This window comes from Gekko japonicus, unplaced genomic scaffold, assembly GCF_001447785.1.
Source record: "Gekko japonicus isolate JY-2015 unplaced genomic scaffold, Gekko_japonicus_V1.1 scaffold599, whole genome shotgun sequence".
Classification (NCBI taxonomy): Eukaryota; Metazoa; Chordata; class Lepidosauria; order Squamata; family Gekkonidae; genus Gekko; species Gekko japonicus.
Window position 1 is genome coordinate 601,738 of NW_015172571.1, and position 15,951 is coordinate 617,688.

Consider the following 15,951-nt stretch of genomic DNA (forward strand, 5'->3'; position numbering starts at 1 on the left):
ACCTTCCCACCGAAGTGGTACCTATTTATCTACTTGCAATTTCTTGCTTTCGAACTGCTAGGTTGGCAGGAGCTGGAACTAGAGACAGGAGCTCACTCCGTCATGCGGCAGCTTGGGTCTCGAACTGCTGAACTACCGACCTTCCACAGCCTGCAGTTCAGCATCTTAACCACTTGAGCCACCGCAGCTCACAAGAAGTTAATGTTCTCCTATTTACTCCTGTCAGCCAGGGATGAGGAAAAGTCCCTGTGTTTACATTTTAGGTAAATAGCTTCCGATCTCCACTGTCCTCATTTATCCAAGGAAGTTTGTGAACTGTTTTGAACAGTGACGTCCTATTACCTGTGAAGAATAGCCCTTTTGAATAATTCAGTTTTGTGTCGTTTGTGGAAGGCCAGGAGAGCAGGAGCTTTCACTGTAGCATGTCAACAGGGGCTAGTGAGTCAAAAACACCCGCCTATCAAGATCAGTACTGTGAATTCAGACTGGCAGCAGGTCACCAGGGTCTCGGGCAGAGGTCTTCCCCATCACCTACCCCCCTGATCCTTTCAACTGGAGATGCCAGGGATTGAACCTGGGACCTTCTGCATCAGAGACAGATGCTCTGCCACTGAACCGTGACCTCTTCCCATTCCTCTAATTAATCGACAGAGTGTTCCCCAATCATATGTTACAAATTCACAATCTCCCGCTGCCTTTACGTCAGCAGGGCCACCATGCAGCAGAGGGGAAGTGCCCTGAATGCACAAAGATTTTTTTCCTTGTTCTGTCACATACCTCCAAAGCGAACACTCGACAGATGGAAGTTAAAAGAGAAACGTGCTGGCCGCTCGAGGCGCATTTTCATGTGTCGCTCAGCTAAGTTTGTTTCACTTCTAATGGTTCGCTTTGCTCAACCTGTGAATAAAATATTAACTTCTTAAAAAATACTGCAGGAGCTTTAACTTGCAAAGGGCCTCCAGAGACAGTGTTCCTCAAAATATCCCGAATTCACAGATGCTTTATCCACAGGGATGCACAAAACTCCCCTAAAGGATTGTAACAAGTTTTACCGAAATGCTTCCTCCTCCCCTTGAAATTCCTTCAATAATACACCTTAAGTATGAAATTTCTAAGTAGGTTTTTAAAATGTTGCTCTGGGCAAACTGTAGATTTTTTAAAAATTATAAAATTTTGAAACCATATGTCAGCTTTTCATTGTGCAAAAAAATTGAAATAAAATACAAAGAACTGGAGAACAATGTAGTGGCAGCTGTATAGTGGTACCTATAAGATGATGGGATGGGATCCAAAGCTCTGGGCTACTTTTTTTTTGGGGGGAAGCCCTTCTACCTATTGAGATAAATTGGTCTTTCCATGCAACAGAATTTGAAGCAGGTTCTTCCCATGTGACTTCAGATTTCAGTGAGCCTCATATAGGAACAGGTCTTAAAACCCCCAAAACCTATGACAGCTTCTGATGATTAGGGCTTTAAAAGCTAAGGCCAGCAGCTTGAATTTGTCCCAGATACACATAGACATGAAGCTGCCCTTATACTGGATCTACCCATCAAGGGCAGTATTGTCTACACTGATTGGCAGTGGCTCTTCGGGGTCTCAGGTAGAGGTCTTTCAGACAACCTGCTACCTAATCCTTTAAACTTGAGATGCTGGGGACTGACCCTGCAATCTTCTGCATGCAAAGAAGATGCTCCACCATGGACCCATGACCTCGCCTACAGAAACCCGCAAAGTAACTTCAATACTGGTGTAATACAACCCCATCTGTGAATGCCAGAATGTCTTGCAATGTAAGGATATGTGACATCACCACTGCCCCAAATTATCCAGACTCTTTTTACATCCCTTTTATTTCATTCTGTGCTCAGGGGGTCTCTGGCTCTTGGTACTATTAAGTGACACATGACCACTGATACTCATTCAAGATCGGATTTCACTATACATCTACCAGCTGTTATAAGATTGGTACTAATTTATGTGCAGGTCCAAAGTCACAGATACAATCAGGTTCTTCCAACTGAACCACCAATTAGGACATGCCTTTCTGAAAATTCTATTCTGTGCTCAGGGGGTCTCTGGCTCTTTGTACTATTAAGTGACACATGACCACTGATACTCATTCAAGATCGGATTTCACTATACATCTACCAGCTGTTATAAGATTGGTACTAATTTATGTGCAGGTCCAAAGTCACAGATACAATCAGGTTCTTCCAACTGAACCACCAATTAGGACATGCCTTTCTGAAAATTCTGTGTACGGTGGTTGTACAACAGAACCAGTTCACATATTGTGTTGTTATTAACTCCTGACGACATGTGGGATTCACCACAGGAGATATGTGTGCATTCTACCTCCTGCAGCAAGTAAAGAAAAAGCATGAATCACATACATGTTTCCCCTGCTTGGAGGTTCTATAAACTGGCTCACAGCCTCAAAACAAATGGATAAAGGTCCTCCTGTGGGACTGAATCTCTCTGAACTACCACTCCAAGCAACCGAATCCAATCATCTAATACCTTGGATCTGCATCACCTGACACATGGTTTTTCTGCACCTATTATTTTCATCACTTGTGTGCTTCATTTCTTTTCCACGTGTGTTTTGCCCTCTCTAGTGGTCACTTTGATCTTTCACAGCTGTTTCTCTGTTGTTGTTTTTTGTGAGCACTTTTAAAGTGCTCGTAAAAATCCCCCAGAGAAACAGCTGTGAAAGATGGAAGTGACCACTAGAGAGAGCAAAACACATATTTATTTATTTATTTCCTTCGACTTACTATACCGCCCTGACCCTTAGGGGTCTCTGGGCAGTTTACAGGTTGTTCTAAGAACGCTTTCTTCCTAACTAGGGCCACATGAAGAAGGGGGGGAGAGCTGCCTACTGACACCCAGGTGGTGTGGTTGTTGTTTCTCAGGCTCAGCTTCATATTCTCCAAGCGGCCCTTGGTCGGCGTTTGTCCTGGCATTCAGGGTGGCTTCCTCTTTCCTTCTCGGCGGGACTACTTTTTAGGTGCACGATCCGTGTTCGCGTGGCTTCAACTGTGTCCACTCGGCTCCGTCGTGCCCGCGTTTCACGTCGCCGCGCGTCTTCCGGTTCCGCCTCCGCTGTCGTCCGCACACACGCTGTTACACTGACCGTCAGGGATTGCTCCAATGGCCTCACAGCTGCTGCATCGCCATGCCACACCACCTCTGCCATTAGTGTTCTGCAGCCGATGTACTTGCCGCTGCTGGTACCGCCACCACACACCTCGCCAGAGTAGGGTGCCCCCTACCCATCTAAGGGTAGGTACTCACTTGTCTACTCGCATTATTAATTGCTTTCGAGCCGCTGGGTGGGCGGGAGCTCACCCCGGCCGCGGTGGTTCTCGAACAGCCATAGTGGTTGTTCAGAGTTGTTGTTAATGCAGGTGTTTTACCGCACCGCCTCCGCTGGGAAAGAGGGGGAAGATGGAGTACAGGCACACAACTGATGGAAATAAGACAAGTGGGAAAACCCTCATTCAGCATCATACTGTGTTTAGTGTTCATGGTGTTAAGTATTCGATAATAATCCAGGCTAGCACAACATGCAATCCACCAACAAATCTGCCCATCACCAATGTGCCGTGGACCTCCAAGTGTCTGCTGATCCCTTTGTTTCTTCAAACTTAGGCAAACCACAAAAGTTAAGGTTTTACCTAGATTCTTGAGAGCCACCACAAATGGCCAATAGATTGCACTATGCTTACTGGATCACCGTTTGCATGACGCTGCCTGTCTGGAATCATGGTTGTCATGCACATCTATCCTCATGTGGACCAATGCCTTTTATCTGGCCAGCAGAGCCATGTCCACTTAGGGCAGCAAAGCTGGGCAACATAGGACCTGTGGCATGTAGCAACAGCCTCGGCAAGGTCGCCATTCCAGCAGGGAAAGGAGAAACCTCTCCCTGGGCATATGTCAGGGGACCCAGAAGAGCAAAAGTTAATCTTATGCATCAGGGAGCTGGGAAGTCAGGATGGAAGGAGCTATGTAAGCTTCCTTAGCTACAGGCAGGGTGGACTGGCTATTAATTTCTGTCCTGGAAGGCTGGTGGCATGGCTAAAGCACTCATGGAAGCCTCCAGAGGCATCTACAAAGAGACAGAGTGCAAGGAGAGAAAAAAGAGGTCAGCCAATAGATGCACTGGGGGAGGTGGTCTTGTTCTAGAATGACAACGTTTCCCCATACCTGCTTCCACAGCAGATTCTTCCACTGTTTCTCTGGGCTTCTCTGATAGCTCCAGCCTAGACTAGGTTTCTTGAAGAAGAGAAAAAGAGATTGGATTTATGTTATGTAGTGGGGCACCCTTCACTTCCTGAAGGGTCTCAGAGTGGCTAACAGTCTTGTTTCCCTTCCCCTCCCCACAACAGACACCCTGTGAGGTAGGTGGGGCTGAGAGAGCTCTTTCAAGGACTGCTCCTGAGAGAACAGCTCTGAGAGAACTTGTGACTGACCCAAGGTCACACAAGCAGCTGCATGTGGAGGAGTGGGGAATCAAACCCCGTTCTCCCAGATTAGAGTCCACGGTCCTAACCACTACACCAAACTGGCTCTCTTGGACAGAAACCCATTGTTTTTAAGGTGATCTCAAAGCTGCTGCTTCTCTAGTGAGTATGTTGTGTTTAGGATTGCCACCAGACCTTGATACATGTTTACGTGGAAGCCATGTCCCTTGAAGCCAATACACATTAATCCCTGGTTAAGAGCCCATAAATCTCCAGAACTGCTTCCCCGTGAACTTTGCTTGTAGCTGTAATCAAGACCCTCTTAGACGGTTTCATGTTTGTGAGCTATCCAGCCAGCCTTCTAATTGTCCAGGACCAGCCTTGCCAGAATCCTGCAACAGAGATGCCTAATCTTTCCCGTCAGCAGCCACAAAACTTCAATTTTTCTTCGTTTCCATTTGCAATGCCTTCCCTCTGAGCCTGCATTTCTGATTTGTCCTTTCTTGACCCTCCCAACAATAACACAAATCTCTTCTGTATGCATTTACTTACCTAATGTATGGTGTTAGTGAAGCTTATAATTCAAGGGTGACAAAAAGTTGGTGTTCCATGAGCTTCATCAAAACTTTCAGAGAGAAAGAATATCCATCCGTCCATTCGTCTGTCTGTCTGTCTGTGGTGTAGCAGTTAAGAACATGTATTCTAATCTGTTTGATTTTATTTCCAGTTTTGATTCCCCATTCCTCCACATGCAGCAGCTGGTGTGACCTTGGGTCAGTCACAAGTTCTCTCAGAGCTGTTCTCTCAAGAGCAGCTCTCAGCCCCACCTACCTCACAGGGTCTCTGTTGTGGGGAGGGGAAGGGAAAGGAGTTTGTTAGCCCCTTTGAGACTCCCTTGGGTAGTGAAAGGCGGGGTATAAATCCAATCTCTTCCTCCTCATCCTCCTTCTTTGACCATTGGGGTCCCCAATGTGGTATCCAAGGGTGCCATGTCACCCTCTGATACCTTTCTGGGCTCCCACCACGTGTTTTTTAGAAATTGGGTGGGGACAGCTGGGCCTATTGGTCATTGGAGATTTGATTGGCTGTGAAGATTTTTTTAAAAAAAAAAAACTGTTGCTTTGGCAGCAACTGCCACCACAGCACGACATGGTAGCCTTTCCTTAAAGGTGCCCACAGGCTCTCTCACACACACATCTCGGACACTGCACAAAAGAATCCTGACCTTCTATGCTGCCCCGATGCAGAAACACTTGACATGCTGCTCTGTGAGCGGAGCTTGGCTTTTCCAAACACATCTCTGCCATTCCGTTAGCTTTGCTAACATGGGGCTTTCTAACTTTGTAGTAGCACTGCTGCCGAGTTATCATTGTTATATGAAACAAAACAAACAAACAAAAATCCCTGCTGGTCACACAGGAGCAGCCACGCCAATGGCACCATGACAGCTGTGTCCTGTGTTTTGTTATGTTCTCTGTGTTTTCCGACTCACAAGGTTGTGTGCCGCAGCACCATTCCCCCCCCTCACATTCTCCAGTCCCGCACAATGCAGAAATACATGAGGAATCAGGAGACAGTGAGAAAGAAAGAAAAAGATGCTAGATTTGTACCTCTAGGCAATTGCGTTCAAATATATTCCAGAAAGATAAGACTCGACGCTTGCTCAGAATTCTAATCAGTGTTTTTTATTTGGCATTGATTGATATTTTTTTTCTTCTCCCCAAAATGTACTTTAAAAATAAATAAAAAAGGGTGAGTTTCCTTCCCTTTTGCTAGAATTCAATTGATTTCCTTAAAAAGGGTTCTATTCCATTTCGTTGATTGCTTTCTATCCCCTGACCAGAGTTCTGGACAGGTACATGAGAGAGGCTGCCTCCCCAGAAGGCACGGAAGGAAGCTGATAGGGAAGCCTGGTGCCAATCAACACTGTCCTCAGTCCAGTTCTCTTTGAAAGATCTCGCTGGAGATTAGCACGCTTCTAAAAGTTTAATGGAGCTACCTGGGCAGATGGCCAGGTACCTCGTAGTGAGGGGGTATGAATACACTGAGAAGGTGTAGGGATGCCAGATTGCCATCAGCCCAAACCCTGAGATTCATTGGACAGGGCTTACAGATGTCATGGGTGGGCTCCAGTGATGTCAAGGGAGTACAACCTGGTAAGGCTACATGGAATAATCCTCTTAAATGTAGCACTGCCACTACCTGCTAAGTTAGGGTTGCCAAGTGGAACTTACCTTGGCAGCAGGGGACTCCTGGGTGGATTCCGGAGCGCATGCGCGCAAAGCACACACGCAAAGCACACACGCAAATCACACACATCACCAGGAAGTGATGTTATGACGCCGGGCACGCTGGGGGCGGGGCCACAACCATACAAGGGAAAACCATAGAGTTTTCCCTTGTATGGCCGTGGCCCCACCCCCAGCGTGCCCAGCATGCCCGCGTCACTTCTGGGTGACGCGTACGTCGGGGAGGAGTTCCCCTCGGGGCCCGATCCGGCGTCGCCGGGGAACGGGCCTCTGGGGTGGGGTTTTCCCCACCCCCCGGGGGGACTTGGGATCCCTATGTTAAGTATGTGCCTCATGGTGACTGTGTAACAACTATGTAGCTTTGAAAAGATGGGCTGTCCAGCAGAATAAAACAAAAACAGGCAACAGAGATCCGTCGCCCTGGAGAAAATGGCTGCTTTGGAGGGTGGATTTTGTGGAATTATACCATGCTGAGGCCTCTCCCCTCCCCTCCCCTCCCCAAACCCTGCACTCCTCAGATGCCACCACAAAATCTCCAGAAATTTCCCAAGCTAGAGCTGGCAACCCTTTCCAGGCCTGGCCTCAATGAATTCTCCAGCAAAGGCCAAAATAGGCTGGTAAAGGGCCCTTTGCCTTTTAGTCACAGAAACTGAAGCCTGGAATGCTGTGGTTGCCTAGCAACAGCCACTGAGGGAACCCATTTTTAAAGTCACAGGCGACCCCTTTACCATTTTGGTTTTTAAAAAGCCTCCAATGTTTGTTTGTTTGTTTTTCTGCAAACTTGGGGCCCTTTTCAGGTTTTGTAGAAACCTGTCTTTTGGGAAGAATTCTGCCATTCCTTTGACAATCTTTTCCATCTGCTAGATGCAACCAGAATAATTGTGAGGATTTTCTCTCCGAGGCTTTCATTTTATGCTCGCACGCATCGTGCATTCTGTGAACATCAGGAAAGTAAAATGGGTCTGAAAGATAGTACTCAAATTTCCTATCAATCACTGTGTCTGATTTTCTGATCTCGGCAAGTTGCATAGTTGTGTTTTCATTTGTTCTGTTCTTTGAACAGAAACAAATTTCAGACCACAACTCTCTGGAGAAAGATTAGAGGCAAAGTGTGGCTGCCGGCTATGGTATGGTCAAAGCTTCAGGCATCAGGTTTGCAAAGCATGTTTGAAACAGAGTTGCCAACTCTGGGTTTGGAAATGCTTGGAGATATGAGGGTTGAGCCTGGGAGTATGGGGGTTAGGGAGGGGAGGGAACTCAGTAGGATATAATGCCATGTAGTCCACCTTCCAAAGCAGCCATTTGTTCCAGGAGAAGTAGAATAAATGTACTAGATAAATAAATAAATAATACATTAAAAATATGTAGTCTGGAGATCGGTTGTAATTCTGGGAGATCTCCAGCCCTTGCCTGGAGGTTGGCAGCCCTACTTTGAAACTTCATGGTGGAACTATATCTTGGTGCCTCCCTATGGGAGGAGTCCAAAAAATTATGACATGATAGTTCCTGGCTAATTGAGCCAGAGTGTTGCCCTGCAAGAGCCTTGCGCAGCATTTATGGACTATGGCTGTAAGCTGAACTGTGCAATAACTGTGCCAGGGACTGAACTGTGCAGTAGCCCAATGATGGTGCCAACCTCCCAGACTGTAGACATATGCCCAGCTGAGAGAAGCCTTGCCGGGAAGCAGTGTGCCAGCCAGACGTGGGCCCACGGTGCCCCTCGCCCCTGCACCCATGCAGGAAACAAATCAACCTCCCCGATGCCAGAAATACACAGCAGCCAGCAAGCAGAAGCCATGCTTTACGCCAGAAGCCTGAGTGTTCCTCTAAAGGACTCCATAGAAGGACTTCTTCTCCAGCACACAAGCAGCCTCCCCCCTTCTCCTAGCATTACTGCATGTACTCATCCTCAAACTTGACTATGATGAGATTACCTGAATAGCCAAACACACCCACTGCCCATCAAAATAACAGTGGTGCAGATCACCAGATCGTTGGCAAGCCAAGCACCTGGAATGACTACCTTTTCTTTTCCTTTGTCCACTCTTAGAGGTGTCATTGTTAGTAAGCATTAAATAAATTGCCCAACACTTAATTCCATTATTTTGACCTTGTTAAGGAACTGGCAGTGTCATGGGCGATGGCGAGGGGGAGCTGACGGCTTCAGCAGAACCTACACCTGGCCCCGCTGAAGTGCCAGAAACTGACAGTTTGCTGTCACTGCCTGCATCAGTAACAGCTGAAGAGGAACAACTACCAGCAGACAGTCCCCCTGACTCACCTCCGCGGGTTGCTCACTTAAGGGACCAACTCCACCAGGACTTGGCATCTCGATGGCGTGAAACTCACTTGTGGAGCAGACAGTCATTCAGCCCTGAGTTTTGGCAGACGCTTGGCTGCTCACGCCGAGCACTAATTGGAAACAGCAGCACAGGGCTCCCCTCTTTCAGCTGGCTTCTTTGTGGAAGCAACCAGTTGATCTCATGACGCTCTTGCACCCACCTCATCCTAGTTTCCAGACTCCATCCCTGCTCTGAAGTCTCAGCTTTCTGACCTCAGCTCTGAATGACTCCGCTCCTGGTTTGTGTGTTGGACTTTCGCTACCAGCTCCTGCTCTACTCCTGCTCAGCTTCAACCTCAGACTGAACTCAGACTCCCTCTGCCTGCACCCCAGCCCCTGACAGGCAGCTTCTAGCTCCTTCCTGGGGACCATGTGACTTGGTGGCACATGCCCCAAGCCACTTCTAGGGTATATAAGAAGAGCATCTACCCATTGTTCTCTCTCTTGCCTTCTGCCTACCTGGCCCACCCTACATTGCTGACTCTAGTCCTAGTGCTGTCCAGAGTCTACCGCGTGTGCTGTTGGCTAACACATGATCCCTTCCCTAGTATTTTCCCCTTTTTTCACTGCAGAATCAGCTCCCTGCATCAGACTGGTAAAGTATCACATCTCATCGATATTTTCCTGCTAATGCAACAGTCTCTGTACCTGTCTATCTAAATTCCTAGCTCTGTATTGTTTGAGTGTATTTGCTGATACGCTATCATGAGCCACTGTGGACCCTCTCGCAAATGATGAAGAACCTGTAGAAGGTGAGAGAGTAGTAGTACAATACCTATGCATTCTGAAGGAGTGGCCACTTTACAGGAAGCTAGTAGTCAAGGTGTTCTGAGATTTTTGGGATCTGTGCAGTATTTGGTAAAGTTGTCTTAGTTCAAACTGATCACAAACCATTAGAAGCAATCTTTAAGAAGCCAATTAGTAGTGCACCAGCTCAGTTGCAGCAAATGTTGTTACAACTACAGCGATATCAACTTAAGAACAAAAGAACATAAGAGATGCCAATGTTGGATCGGGCCAAAGGCACATCCAGTCCAACACTCTGTGTCACACAGTGACCAGAAATACCAGGTGCCATCAGGAGGTCCACCAGTGGGGCCAGGACATTAGAAGCCCTCCCACTGTTGACCCCCCCAAGCACCAAGAAGACAGAGCATCACTTGCCCCAGAGCCCCTATCTATACCTTGTGGCTAATAGCCACTGATGGACCTCTGCTCCATATGCTTATCTAATTCCCTTTTGAAGCTGTCCATGCTTGTAGCCACCACCACTTCCTGTGGCAGTGAATTCCATGTGTTAATCACTCTTTGGGTGAAGAAGTACTTCCTTTTATCCATTCTAACCCGACCACACAGCAATTTAATTGAGTGCCCACGAGTTCTTGTATTGTGAGAAAGGGAGAAAAGTACCTCTTTCTTTACCTGCTCTATCCCATGCATAATCTTATAAACCTCAATCATGTCACCCCTCAGTCACCATTTTTCTAAGCTAAAGAGCCCTAAGCGCTTTAACCTTTCCTCATAGGGAAAGTGTTCCAACCCTTTTATCATTCGAGTTGCCCTTTTCTGCACTTTTTCCAAAGCTATAATATCCTTTTTAAGGTGTGGTGACCAGAACTGCACACAGTATTCCAAATGAGGTCTCACCATTGATTTATATAGGGGCATTATGATATTGGCTGATCTGTTTACAATACCCTTCCTAATAATCCCCAGCATAGCATTGGCCTTCTTTATTGCAGTCACACACTGTCTCAACATTTTCAGTGAGTTATCCACTACAACTCCAAGATCTCTCTCTTGATCAGTCTCTGCCAGTTCAGACCCCATCAATGTGTATTTATATTTAGGATTTTTGGCTCCAATGTGCATCACCTTGCACTTGGCCACATTGAACCCCATTTGCCATGTTGACGCCCACTCGCCCATCCTTGACAGATCCCCTTGGAGTGCCTCACAATCCTCACTGGTTTTCACCACCCTGAACAACTTCGTATCATCCGCAAATTTAGCCACTTCACTGCTTACTCCCAACTCCAAATCATTAATGAACAAGTTAAAAAGCATTGGACCAAGTACTGATCCCTGCAGTACTCCACTGCTAACCACCCTACACTGAGAAAATTGCCCATTTATACTCACTCTGTTTTCTATTAATTAGCCAGTTTTTAATCCATAAAATGACTTCCTTTTATCCCATGGTTTTTGAGCTTACTTAGGAGCTTTTGATGAGGAACTTTATCAAAAGCTTTCTGAAAGTCAAGGTAAACAATATCTATTGGATCCCCCTTGTCCACATGTTTGTTCACCCCCTCAAAGAACACTAACAGGTTAGTGAGACAAGATCTTCCCTTACAGAACCCATGCTGAGTCTGCCTCAGTAGGTTTTGTTCATCTATGTGCCTACTGATTCTTTCCTTAATAATGGTTTCCACCAATTTACCTGGTATCGACGTCAGACTGACTGGCCTGTAATTTCCCGGATCTCCTCTGGAACCCTTTTTAAAGATGGGAGTGACATTAGCTACCTTCCAGTCCTCAGGAATGGAGGCAGATTTTAAGGAAAGATTACATATTTTTGTCAGGAGATCCACAAGTTCACATTTGAGTTCTTTCAGAACTCTCGGATGTATGCCATCTGGGCCTGGTGATTTAATGTAGTATTTACCCCAGGGAGCCAAATGTACCTTGCTGTTGCTGATTGCTGGTGCTAAGAATGGACGCCAAATAAACTGTGTGCTGTACCTGTTTGAGGCTTCACCAAGTATTCTTTCTATCCTGGCCAGACACTACGGTATGTGTGTGTGAAATTATTCAGTAAAGAAACCATTTTATTTAAGATCTAGTCTCCCTGACTATTTCTGGGGATCTGGATAAATTGGACTCTAGAATACATAGGCTATTGGTACCATAATTAAGCCCATTGCCATTTAATATTCTAATTCCCCACTCTTTATTAAGAAATATTCAATTTGGCTAACAAGAGTATGTGTGGGGGCAGTAGTAGGAAGGTGACTCTCATCTGGCAATTGTTTTAGTGAAAAGCCACACCTTATTTAAACAAAGTGGTGCTGCCCCAAATGGCAGCCACTTAGGGAGTCCCACCTTGTAAGCTCCTGCTCAGTTTTGACTAGGACAAGACAAAAGTACAGAAGACAAACAAAAGTGATTTGCAGACAACAAAAATAGATATTGTTATTGTTGAAATCAATGAAGATGATCCAGAAGATTTTGGCGGAGTCAGGGAATTTTTCAGTTACAGACAAAAAGAAATATTTCTTTACACAGTGATTAGAATGTGGAGTTCGCTGCCAGAGGATGCAGTGATGGCCACAGATTTAAGAGAGGATTAGGTAGATTCATGGAGGATATATCTATCATTGGCTATGACCCTGGTGACTAATGGGAAGCTCCTCACTCAGAGGCAGTAAACAGGCCATCTAGTCCAACCCCCTGCTCAATGCAGGATCCGCCTAGAGCACCCCTGACAAGTGTTTGTCCAGCCGCTGCTTACAGAATGCTGGTGAGGGGGAACTCACCACCTCCCTAGGCAGCTGATTCCACTGTTGAACAGCTCTTACTGTAAAAAAAAAATGCCTAATATCCAGCTGGTACTTTCCCACCCTTAATTTAAATCCATTACTTCGAGTCCTCTCCTCTGCTGCCAACAGGAACAGCCCCCTGCCTTCCTCTAAGTGACAGCCCTTCAAATACTTCAAGAGATAAATCATGTCTCCCCTCAACTTCCTCTTCTCCAGATGAAACATTCCCAAGTCCCTCAGCCTTTCCTCATACGGCTTGTTCTCCAGGCCCTACGTAATCCCATGAGATCTCCATCTACCACCTGGAGATGGGTAACCCTAACTGGACTAGATGGGCCACTGCTCTGTTCCAGCAGGTCTCTGCTTATGTTGTTACATTCTCAGGAAGTACCTGCTAACACATTCTGGCCTAGTAGGTATTAGCAGCCTTTTCTGGCTGGTGTGATTTTGTCTCCCTTCAACTCCTGCTTTGGCCACTTGCAAATGATGGGGCACAGGTTTAATCTGTGCCTGTTGTCCATCAGTCAAGGCCTATACAGGAACTGTTTCCTCCCTATAGTGTGTAGAAACTCTCACTCAGTGTTGTACCTGTTGGAAAAGGCAATATCTGGCATACAAAGAAGAAGAGAAGAAGACTCTGAAGGGGGCAGCAAGAAGACAATTAGATAGGATAGTGAGGTCAGTTTGGTGCAGTGGTTAAGTAGTGGACTCTAATTTGGGAGAACTGGGTTTGATTCCCCACTCCTCCACTTGCAGCTGCTGGATGACCTTGGGCAAGCCATAGTTCTGACAAGAGCTGTCCTTGAAAGGGCAGTTCTGGAAAGAGCTCTCTCAGCTCCACCTACCTCACACGGTGTCTGTTGTGGGGAGGGGAAGGGAAAGGAGTTTGTAAGCTGCTCTGAGACTCCGAGTGAAGGGCTGGGTATAAATCCAGTCTCTTCTCTTCTTCTTCTCTCTCCTGTCAAGTGTAATTCCTTGTCTGTCTCCAGATTGCTACTCTCAGGGCAATTTCCCCCTTCTTCTCGGAAATGCCACACTCTCTCTCTCTCAGCTAGAGATGTAGTTAGGAACCTATCTCTGTCTCTCCTCTTTCCTATCAAGTAAGTTAGTTCCTAAATAAACTACTCTTTAACTACTGTTTAATCAGGTTGTGTACTGTTGCTCTGTTACTCTGCCAATGGTACCACTGTATGTTTCCATGACTGCCCTGTGCATCATAGGGAACTCCATGCTTTCATAGCAAGGGTATGTGACATTAAACCCTGGTACAGACGGCAGCCCCAAGTGTTCGCTGAGCAAGTGTGGAGGGACAGAAGGCGTGACTGAGCTGGTCCTGCTCCCTGCATTCACACAGTTGTCCAGTTGCCTGCAGGTGTTTTCTAAATGTTGCTGATCCCGGGTAGGCAGAATTCACAGGGAGAGAAGGCCTAAACTCAAGGATGATGTTTTTGATGGAAACCCTGCATCTCTCTCAAACACAGACTCTATAAATCCTCATCTCATCACCAACCTACTGCTTAAAACAAAGCAGGACTGCAACCCATAATCACACAAAGGACACATATAGTTAGCTGGTTCGGTTTCAGAACAGAGAGATGCTCACAAAATTTCAGGGAAACTGCCATGTCTCTGATGACTATATTAGTGTCAGCCTACTAAAAGAACGGCAACCCACTTCAGAGAACACATTTTAAGTTGTGCATCGCATACTTCTCCAAGAAATGAAATAATTAAAAACTTCCGTCTCCTCTGCTTATTGTATATAATTAACAAAGTAAATGGGGGGGGGGGAAATCCCTGCCTTTTATCTTAACATCAAACGCCATTGCATTTTTCAGACAAATTGAGCATTCAGCTTTCTCTGACGTGGCTTTTGAAGCGTTCATACCTTTCTTTTCTCTTGCCCTCCCCGGTGCTTATGAATACAGGTAAATTAAAAATGACTTGTAATGAAATATGTTTTTAAAAAAACAAAACAGGATTAGAATGAAAGGGAAACTCACTTTTCCAGTATCACAGTCAAACAATTCCCTTGAATGTCTTTGTATCTATTCAACAAACTTCCCTCCTTTTAAAAACTGTTTTTATACCCTTCCTCTCCCACTGTAAAAGTAAATCACCACTATGTATTCTTCCTTTCACCTATGCAAATAGACACGGAGAACAAATCCCAATAAAAAGCGTGAGGTTCCTCACAGGTCTGAGGTCCACAGGGAATTTTCTTTAAATAGACTCAGGATAATGAAATCCTACAGCAAGCCCACACAACTTGTGTTGTTAGAAACACAATACACTAAATAGGTACTGCACCCACCTGAGGCACGATAAGCCCCCCATTGGGCTGGCCGCTTAGAGGTGCAAAAACCAGGGAAGAGTCAATTTATTTCTTTATTATTCATACCCTGCTTTTCTCCAGTTTGGTGTAGTGGTTAAGTGCGCGGACTCTAATCTGGGAGAACCGGGTTTGATTCCCCACTCCTCCACTTGCACCTGGCTGGATGGCCTTGGGCAAGCCATAGCTCTGATAAGGAGCTGTTTTTGAAAAAAGGGCAGTTTCTGTCAAGAGCTCTCTCAGCCCCGCCTACCTCACAGGGTGTCTGTTGTGAGGAGGGGAGGGGAAAGGAGTTTGTAAGCCACACTGAGACACCTTTCGGTAGTGAAGGGTGGGGTATAAATCCAATCTTTTCTCTTCTTCTTCTTCTCTTCCCCAATAGAGACCCGACTGTATTCTCTCCTCCTCTGTGTTACCCTCACAGCCACATTGTTCATAGGGAAGTTAGATTAGGAGAGAATGATTGGCCAAAGGTCACCCAACAATCCAGTTTGGTATAGTGGTTAAGTGTGCGGACTGTAATCTGGGAGAACAGGGTTTGATTCCCCGCTCCTTCACTTGCACCTGGCTGGATGACCTTGGGCAAGCCGTAGTTCCATCAGAGCTGTTCTTGAAAAAGAGCAGTTTCTGTCAGAGCTCTCTCTGAGCCCCACCTACCTCACAGGGTGTCAGTTGTGGGGAAGGGAAGGGAAAGGAGTTTGTAAGCTGCTCTGAGACTCCTTTGGGTAGTGAAGGGTAATCTCTTCTTCCCCCAGACCATGAAGATTGGTTCGGAATGCGCAAGAAGAGACTTTACTAACAACAAGCCAAAGGGACACTTTTGTTGCTGTTCAGTCGCACAGTTGAGTCCGACTCTTCGCGACCCCATGGACCAGCTCCCGCCAGGCCTTCCTGTCTTCAGCCGTCCTCTGAAGTTGGCTCAATTTCATGTTAGTTGTATCTTTGACACTGTCTAACCATCTCATCCTTTGCCGTCCCCGTCTTCTTTGACCTTCAATCTTTCCCAGCATCAGGGTCT